This window comes from Lotus japonicus, chromosome 1, assembly GCF_012489685.1.
Source record: "Lotus japonicus ecotype B-129 chromosome 1, LjGifu_v1.2".
Taxonomy (NCBI): Eukaryota; Viridiplantae; Streptophyta; class Magnoliopsida; order Fabales; family Fabaceae; genus Lotus; species Lotus japonicus.
In genome coordinates this window covers 19,367,382-19,377,837 of record NC_080041.1, presented here as the reverse complement: position 1 = coordinate 19,377,837, position 10,456 = coordinate 19,367,382, and positions in this window count along the sequence as shown.

The window sequence follows — 10,456 nt, the reverse complement described above, 5'->3', positions numbered from 1 at the left end:
CGGTTTGTTGTTTGCCTGACTCATCCAGTATACAAAGTTCAAGACTCTTTCTTGAATCTTGAGCGTACTCTAGAGAGAGGTACATATAACTAACCATGAGTGAACACGGGTCTCGGAAGGAAGGGCCCAACCTGAGATAGTGTTTATCATTGGCTTTTGTTTGTGGTCATCGCAAAGCATATTGCAATTGGAAACTATCTTCTTCTGAATTTAATTGGAAATTTGGAATCAGAAGGAACTAAGTCCATTCTTGAAATGTGCACTTTGTCATCAGCATTTGTTCTCTGATAACAGTTGCACCAATAACACGTTCACCGAGTTCATCCATAATTAACCTGGTTCCATTGCATAAACCTGTTGCTTGGTCTATATTTCTCAAAAGTATGACTGAAGTACCAACTTTTGATAATAGTTTGTGGTTTGACACTACAAAACATTTAGTGTCATTCAAAAATTCTGTGGTAAACCACTCACCTCAGATTTCATAATCTTCAACAGATTGCAAGGCAGAGTCGGAGATCAGATATTCATGTTCTGGTGCAGCTATCATGCCAAGCATTAAGTGTTTATCATTTCAACAACCTCAAGTGTAGGGGACAATATTGCAATATCTTGAAAGAATTGCTGGTCTTTCATTTTGTGCGGAAGGTCAGAATGTGTATATTTAACCAATTCTATTAATTGGTCAGGACTAATTGAGATGAGCAGATCTGGCAGAATTGGAACATCATTCTCTCCTGCTCCGGAATCAGGATGATCACTATTTCCAATTTTAAGAATCCAATCTGCACTCTTTGATTTCTTTTGCTTCATCAGTCGTCTTAGCTGTCGTTAGCCGCATGTTCTTAGACAATTTCATAAATTTGCAATGCTTCCACAATGATGAAGAGTTTACAATAGCTTCACCAACTTCCTGTTTGCTTCCTCTAGTTATTACAGGTAGTATTTGTTTAAAATCACCTCCAAATATTACTACTTTTCCTCCAAAAGGTTTATGTATGTTGTCTTCATTTTTCAACCTCATTAAATCTTATAGTGCAACGTCTAGGGCTTTGAAAAAAAACTTTTTCAACATTGGAGCTTCATCTCATATAATAAGGCTTGTTTCAAGCAGAAGCTTTGCTCGTAGACTTTCCTGCTTTATATTACATGTTGTGGTCTTTGTAGCATCTAATAGAATGCAAAATTTAGAATGAGTTGTTCTGCCTCAATGCAAGAGTAATAATGCTATGCCACTGGAAGCAACATTAAGCACAATTAGTCATCTGGATTTACATGACGCGGATAAAGTGTTCCAAACAAAAGTCTTTCTGATTCCACCAAAGCCATATAAAAAGTGGAAGCCTCCTGAGTTTGACAACGCAAATGTGACAACCCTCTCATGTACAGACTTTTGCTCCGGTGTAAACATATTAAGCAACTCTTCATATTGTATCTTTAATGCATATTTGTCATAGTTTAGTTCATTGACAATAAATCTATTGTCAAATTGCAGGACTTCATCATATTATGGAGTTGACAAATATGGGTAATCATTTAATGACCTATAATTTTTTTGGAGTAACTTCTCAATTTCAATGATACATAAATTTTTCTAATCAGTATCTGCGATTTGTAGTTTTGTAGTCGAGAAGGAAGATTAACTAATGATTTTTAATTGTTTCAAGATAACTAATGTTCTTCACACGCTTTGCATAACTATCATGCGACGTGATTTTCTAAACTTTTGAATTTCATTTAAATTAAATCCAAGCAATAATTATATTATGAAAGCAACATTTCAAATATTAATAATATAACTTGAAAACCTACATACCTGTATTATGAAATGTTTTTCTTCTATGATGTAGAATGCCTTCTGATAAGAGAAGTCAGCATGCGTCACAAACATCATTAGGTTTTGAGATTGAATTCATCATTAACATTCTTACAAAGAGTTTCCTCATTTGTTCTCCGGAAGTTAAATCAGAGACTTGTGTAATTGCATCTATATATTCTTTATCATCTGTTAGGAACCTCAATTGATCGCATGCTTCCTTAAAAGTATGATATGTTATTCCCTTCCCCGCTCTGATACTTCTATATGATGTACAACATTTTTGCATTGTTAGTAGGATTCTCATGTAGGATTCCAAAACCTTTTTTTCTTACTTTCCAGATTCTATCTTTTTTATGATAAACAAATATACTGGAAATTCAGCATATGTTAGATTCCACCTGTCCCGGTATTTCTCATTAGCTGGAAACCAAGCCATAAACATTGTGGATTTTGTACCACTGTTTTCAAGAACATCTCCAGCGTCATCGTCATCATTATAATATACCAAATACTCATTTGGAAGATGAAAATTTAGTTTTAGCACCTAATGCGGAAGTGGTTTCGAGCGAAAATGGAAAACAGATGGAGCGTAACTCAAAATCATGTGAGTAAGGAGGAATTGGGTTGCAGTTAGAAAACGGATGAATAAAAAAGTTTTGTAATTATGATGTAGTTTCTTGTATTTCGTTTCAGAATAAAATGGACTGATTTTAATTATTGTTATCTCATTTTTATTAAGAACATATTCTAACAAAATTTACTCGTGAATTTCCATTATTTTTATCACAATTTTATTTGGTAATAGGTAGTATAAAGTTATAATAATATAGGTAAAACCTATAATAATAATAAGTAATATATAGCTCCACATTCAAAAAACGTCATGCAAGACAAATCAAGTTTATAAACTTAGAATAACATGATACTATTTTCATAATAATAATAAGATTCCAAAATTTAAAATGCATGATAAGAAAAAAAAAGTTGGTAATCTCATACAAAACCTAAACAGTGTTTCACCAATGTAAACTTTCACACCAATAGTTCTATACATACTATTGAAAAAATTAAAACAGCAGAAGTCACATTCACGGACGTTCATGAGGTAACAAAACTCATTCCAACATAAATGGACGAAATGTTACTAATAAAAACATGAAGAAGACGAAAAATACTCAAAAGGAAAGTCCAACTTATGAACTGGACTCCTGAAGCTTCATAAGCCGTAAGTCTCACAATGATTTCAGGAAGTTTCCTCTTATATGATAAGAACTCGGCGATCGCTATCAATTTTTGATATAGAAGGAATGCCTCTATTTAAGTAAAAGGAACTAAAGCACGAACCAACATAAGATTTTTAGGTTTTGTGACAACAGGATAACTGTGATACTTTATCTCGTCCAAAGTCTCAATAGAGATATTAAAGATGAGTTTTCTTATTTGGCAAAAAAGAAACCAACAATTGGAACTAAATTTGTAAAATGATCGAATGTCAGCCAATCCATTGGTTATTACAACAAAACCATCATGAGCTTCGGACTTTAACACTAAAGTTTTTCCTAGAGGGTCAACAATGTAGCACGTCCCGACATTCAAAAGTTTAAGCCGCGTGACATCGTATTCAATAACCAAACTAAAGTTCTGCAAATTAAAACAACAACTAAAATTATATCTGAGCCAATACAAAAGAGATATGACCATTTCATAAAAAAAAGGTAAGATTTAACCTTCCTGATATCATGTAGAACAACAAAGTTTTGCAAAGCCATGGATCGAACGATATATAATTGCAGAGAAAAGATGAAATTAACAGTATGGAAGAGAATTTTTTTCGTGTTTGAACTGTAATGAAGTTGAGGAGTTATATAACACTAGGTGTATGAAAAAGGCACAATTTTTGAAAATTTTAATTTTTTTTCAAGGCTTAAATATGTTGTATGTCTCTCTATTGTAGTATTATTTTGGTTTAAGCCCTTCTAAAAAAAATTTCTTTGGAAAATAATAGTGAGCTTTTTGCCCCTATCGTTAATGTCCGTCAAAAAATGATAATGTGGCTAATAGAAGGACTAAAACCAAAACCCCATTTCCTTTTTTGTGTTAACAAAATAAAAAAAATTTTACACATCGAAAAATATATAATTAGGTTAATTAAATTAATTAACCAATAAAACTCTTCTCAATCATCTTCTTCTCCCAATCACACAACCAGCAAAAATCCTTCTCCTTCATCTTTTTCCAATCATCACCTCACTACCAAACTTCATATGAAGGTTAATTATATAGCCAAAATAAATATCTCTCCCAACACAAACATAAAACCCAAATCTTAAAGCTGAAGAGCACCGAATCAAAGCCAAATCCCCCAAACAGAAACATAAACACATGAGGAAATCCACCACCAAATTTCAAAGCCACAAGCAGGAACTCAAATAAAAAAAGTTCACGAATAGAAGAACCAAGGTTGGAGAAGTTATTTTCCAAAAACTTGGGGTGTTCTCATTTTAGAAGACTACAAATTCATTCATCCGGTGATTTATATGATTTATCAAGGCAGGTTTATTCTAGTCCTGATTTGTAGCATTTTTTTAATCTATTCATTCGGTGATAACTCATTTTGGTATTTTTTTTGATAATATAATTGCAAAAACAGATGGGCTAATCCGGATTGCCAACTGAAATTTAATTTTTTGATTTAGTCTATTGAAAGAAAACTTATATTAGATATGCGTTGTGTTTCAAATTGCCATTTGGTGTGTCCAAAATCAGTGCTAGGATTTGATGACAGGTTTGAATTCATTAAATCAGAAATATTTATGTTGCGGTTATTTGAGAATTTATTTCATTCTCATTATGTTGGTCGATTTGATTATATAAATGAAGCAATATTTAATAACTTTTCTTTTAAGGTGAATTTGTGAAAGATTCCATTCTCATAGTCAAAATTGCTTGTTTTCCTACTGTAAAAAAAAAGAGTCACGTTCAAAAAAAAAACAGTCATAACTGCTTGGTGGCTAAAAGCAAAAAGAGTCAAAATCACCTGTGTTAAGTGATCATATTTTTTTATCTTTCTTGATTGTTTATCTCTATTGTTAAAGAAATATTTCTAGTTCTGATTTCTAGCAACTAATTTGTAGAACATAATTATTTTGTTAGTTGAAATTGAATTTTTTATTTTAAAAAAAGTCAATATACAATGAAAAAGACATATGTGGAAAATAATAAGGAAGAGATACATGTGTCATTCAAAACACAATATGACCCACTTTGGTCTGGGCACCGGTTCACGGTTCATTGGTTCAACTGTAGTTAAACCATGGTCAAATCGGTATCACCACTATAAATTAAATAATATTATTTTAAAATAAATATATATTGTATAAAGAAATATTAAATAAAAAAGACAATACCCGTAACTTTATAGTATTATAAATAAAACATAAATGAAACAATAAATATTAGGCTTAATTCCAGTTTGGGTCCCTGATGTTTCACAAATGTGCGGTCTGCACCCCCTGTGTTTAAAATGTGCGGTCAACATCCCTCATGATTCCAGAACGATCCATTGAGGCCCTTCTGTTAAGTTCCGTCAGTTAACTAAACGGAACTCGCTGACAGTGCATTTTTTTTAAAAGACAATTATTAAATTTATTAATTCTGGAAAAGAAAATTAGTGATGGAAATAATCCGTCACAAACACAGGCCTCTTCCAACAATATCATACACTAGATCAACACAATATCTTAAGATGTCCCTTCTGCAATTATGCATGTCCCTTTGTCAAATGGCAGATTACATTACAGTATCCTCAATAATTAAATTGTTTAATGAGCTGACAATCAACAAATCTTAAGTTCAGTTACATCCGGAACAGATTATCAAAGAAAAAAAATTAACAACCAATTGTAAAAGTCAACAAACATGCCATAAAATCAGTCCTTCAACAAATAGAAATGGCTTTAACAACTCAGATCCATTCAGAGAAATGTCAACAAGTTGATGTATGAATTTCCAATCAGTGTTTTAACTATATCAACAATAAGAATCTAGATACTACTATACTCTAACAAACAGATGGATTTGAAATCCCAGAACACAAGTGACAAACTTTGGATCTCTAATTTCTTTGCAACAAAACTCAAAGATTGAAGACTAACATGATTTCCCACTTGGCCAAATCAAACAACTGACATAGGATAATCTAGTACCCTGGAATCATATAATTGTATCACTATTGACGGTGCTTCACTCCAGAGTATTACAATTCACAAAAAGCACAAATTTTTAAGACTATTTTGTATGAATTCATTGATTGACACAGATGGTAAGATCAAAGTAAATCAACAACACCAGATCATGCAAATCAAAACGGGGAGATTCTGCATCTGAAAAGCAACTAGAGAGACTTGGGAGGAAAGGGGGCCATTGGAGGCGAGTTCATAGCGAATGAGGTCGCTGGTGGCGATGTGAGGAATGCCGAGGAGGGTGTAGAGGCGGGTGGCGTAGGTGCCTTTGCCGACGCCGGGAGAACCGAGGAACACCCACAGGATATTCCTAGTGTGACACTCAGTTCTGTGCTTCAATTCTTCGATTCCGGGGATGTCAGTTTGTGCCCTCTTCCATCCCACCACCACCACCACCGACCCCATCACTACCAAACCCATAACCAGCAAGCTAAGCCACCACCCAACAACCTCACCCTCACCCCACCCCCAGAGAACTTCTTCCTCTCTTTTTTTCCCAACAACCCCACCCCTGCAAACTGAGCCGCAACCACCCATAACTTGCCCTTGATTTTCAGAACGATGCTCGCCAGAGAAGACGCCGGTGGCGGTGCCGACGGCGGTCGCCGGAGTGGCGACGGCCGATCATCAAATTGGTTGAGGGGTTTTGAAGCTAGCTTCAAGAGGAGTCTAACCGTGGGGTTGATTTTGCCATTAGAGGTCGGATGGCGCCGGAATCGGGACAAGAAGGTGGCGGCGGCTAAGGTTTCATCTCCTCTATTTTGTGTCGATTTTCTTCGAATCGGGAGGTGGTGTTGGAGTGCCCGTGTTCGCTGGGACAGGGGGAGGAGCACGCGATTGACAGGGGGAGGTCACGACTCCGGTGGTGGTCGTTGGACGATTTGAAGGGGCAGAGCTTCATGGTTGTGGACAACGATGGTTGTTGGGTGCGTGGAGGTGGTGGTTCAGCCAAGGAAGGAAGGAGAAGTAGTATGATGAGGGTGATGGATAGAGGAGAAGTGTTCTATCCAAGAATGTTCTATCCAAGAACATAAAATAGGGATATAGTACCCAAAGTGTGAGGAAAGTGATGTGAATGCTTAGAGAGAGAGGTTCTAACCGCTAGAGACAGAAAGAATAACTGAATTTCAATTTTGTTATTTCACAAATGAGCCAAGAGTCCCTTACAATTGGTACCGTCCCCTCTTTATAGGTGTGGAGTTGGGCTTGGCACCTCTAACGTACCTCAATGGGCCAATTGGGCCTCGGGGAGGGAGGCCCAAGTCTCTGGTGCGCTCCCCGCCTGAAGCCATCGCTCCTAGGCGAGGGACCCTGGGGTCTCGCCCAGTCCACAAGTCCACAAGACACCGAGCTCGAAGCATGAGAGCTAAGTGTGTCTTTAAGCAGAAAGACTAGGGCGAAGGCCATAAGAAACTAATCAACGCTAAAAACCTAAAGTCTAAAAATGAAGATCAATGGCCAACATGGCTCGGCGAGTAAAGCTTTTAAAATCTACATCTCAAACTTTTGTTGTGCTCCCTCTCTTCGGGCGGTCTGAGTCCACAAGTGAGCTTGTGGCGATGGTATTTGGTTCGCTCGCCTCACTATAGTTATGCACGTGTTCTGGCTTGCGATGTTTTGACATGTGTCGAGCCTACGCCACGCGTCGCGCCCTGAAGTGGTGCTAGGGTCAGCGAATCCACCGAATCCCAACTGCTATCTTTGAAACGTCCATTCAAATCATGGTTGAGCCTGACAATTTGAATTTAAACCAATCAACATCAACCGTTGTAACTTTTCATTTAATGCGTCCTCTCCATTCCCCCAAATCCCGCAACTGCCATCATATCATTTCCTGACGTCATGGGGCACGATTCCCCACTTTTCAACCGTCCCTTTGCCCTCGCCGCTGTTAGTGTCCTCAGCCTCCTTCCTCCTCGTCGCTCGTGGTTGTCTCGCCTTGATTAGTTGTCTGATTTGACCCTTCAGCGTGAAACAGTCAGTGGTGTTATGTCCTTCCAAGTTGTGGTACTCACACCACTTGGGTTGATCCTTCGCCACGTACCCTGGATCCATTATGCACTCGCCTTCCCTGTCCATGTCCTCAATCCCTGCTTCCAAAAGTAATTTTGTCAACTCCTTACTTGAGCGCCCCTTCGGTCCCATTCGCCGGCTCGTTTCAGCTGTTCGCCGAGAGCGCCCCTTCGCTGCCCTCTCGTGCTTCCTCTTGTGCGCCTCAATTTCCTCTTCTAGGATGTAATCTTGTGCTCGGGCACGGACTTCCGTCATTGAGCATGCCAGCTCCCTATCCAGTTCGCACCTAACCTTTCCCCGGGACAGAACCGCCTTTGAAAGCGCACACGCACACGCGTGGCTCAAATTCTTCGAACCTCCCGGCCGTGGCACTGTATCGCTTCATATACTGTTTCAAGGTTTCACGCTCCCCCTGCCGAATATCAAACAGATCTTCGATCGCTCTTGCTGAGATACGGTCACCTCTCGTACTGCCGCCGAGAAAGGTTTAACCTCGGCAGCAGCCTCAGCTTCCTCCTTCTCTTGATTACACTGCCGAAGGTGATAATACCTCAATTGCTCCTGCAGACACTCATTTTGCAATCTTAAGTCGCCACTCAGAGCACGACGTGCTTCTGCACGGCGATGTCTATCTAACCTCGCGGTGCGCGGGGAAGAAACATTGCTTCGTTCCGGTTCCTTGCTGCGTTGTTGGCGAGACGGCTCCATCAGGCTCCGCTGATGAACCGAGAATTCAACCAAAAGACTTCGAATCGCGGAAAATATCACAGAAAATCGAACTTCTCGAAATCAAATTGCAATCACGATCCATAAAGAAAACTGAAGAAAAATCGCACAGAAAAACGAGCTTCACTCAACTGAATCACGATCCACGTAGTCTGGGAATCGAAATCTACCGATCCCCACAGACGACGCCAAATGTTCTATCCAAGAACATAGAATAGGGATATAGTACCCAAAATGTGAGGAAAGTGATGTGAATACTTAGAGAGAAAGGTTCTAACCGCTAGAGAGAGAAAAAATAACTGAATTTCAATTTTGTTATTTCACAAATAAGCCAAGAGTCCCTTACAATTGGTACCATCCCCTCTTTATAGGTGTGGAGTTGGGCTTGGCACCTCTAATGTACCTCAATGGGCCAATTGGGCCTCGAGGAGGGAGGCCCAAGTCTCTGGTGCGCTCCCCGCCTGAGGCCATCGCTCCTGGGCGAGGGACCCTAGGCTCTCGCCCAGTCCAAAGAACATAGAGGTGAGGTATGGTACCTAGAATGAAGGGATTGCAATGTGGGAATTTAGTGAGAGAGAGAGAGTGTGTAACCGCTTAGAGAGAGAATGTAGCTGAATTTCAAGTTTTTATTTCTCAAATGAGCTAAGAGTCCCTTACAATTGGTAACCGCCCCCTATTTATAGGCTTGGGGTAGGGCCTAGCGCCCCTAACCGTCCCTAGTGGGCCAGTTGGGCCTCTCGGGGGAGGCCAAACTCTCTGGTTCACTCACCGCCCTGAGTCAAGCGCCTCTGGGCGAGGGCCCCTGGGTCTCGCCCGGTCCACAAGTCCACAAGACACCGAGCTCGAAGCATGAGAGCTAAGAGTGTCTTAATAATCAAAACTTACTAATGCCAAAGCCTAGTGATCTAGAATGATTGCCAACATGACATAGTAAGTAAAGCTAAAGCTAATTTATGATTCCCTTCACAAGCCTCTCTGAGCCCAGAAGTCCACAGGTAGGCTTGTGGCGACAATGCTTGGACCTCTTGCCCGATTCCAACAATGATCGTCGTAAATCATGGTGGCTTGACGTGTGTAGGCCACATGCAACGCACCGAAGAAGTGTGAAGGTCAGTGAATCTGGAGAATCTCAACCGCTGCCCTCGAAACGTCCCCTCAAATCATGATAAAGCATGTTAATTTGAATTTCGAACCAATCAGCTTCAGCCGTTATAACTTCCCATTTAATGCGCCGCTCCCATTTCCCCAGAATCCCTCAACTGCAATCATTCCTCTGCCATCATGGTGCATGATTCTCCACCTTCTCCCCACGTCCATAAGTAACCATCCAAAAAATTCCTCCACACGCGTCTCCCCTCAACAGCCACCCCTTTCCTATAAGGACGTTACTACCTCATCCTTCGCTTCTTTTACAACCTCAAATCCTAGCCACTCTCTTTGCTCAAAAAGGCCGTTCGACAAATTGCTACTCTGGCACCAACGACGCTCCTTTTGCTTCCCCCCACTCCAGTGAGTCTCTAGAACCTCAAAGTTTCTTTCATTTCTTCCATTCTACCCCAAACTTTGCACTTTCCCCCAATGGCACCAAGACGCCGAACCAGGAGCTCATCCTGTGGCGCTACCGTTGCCACCCCTCTACGGTACGTTCCTCCAGCCG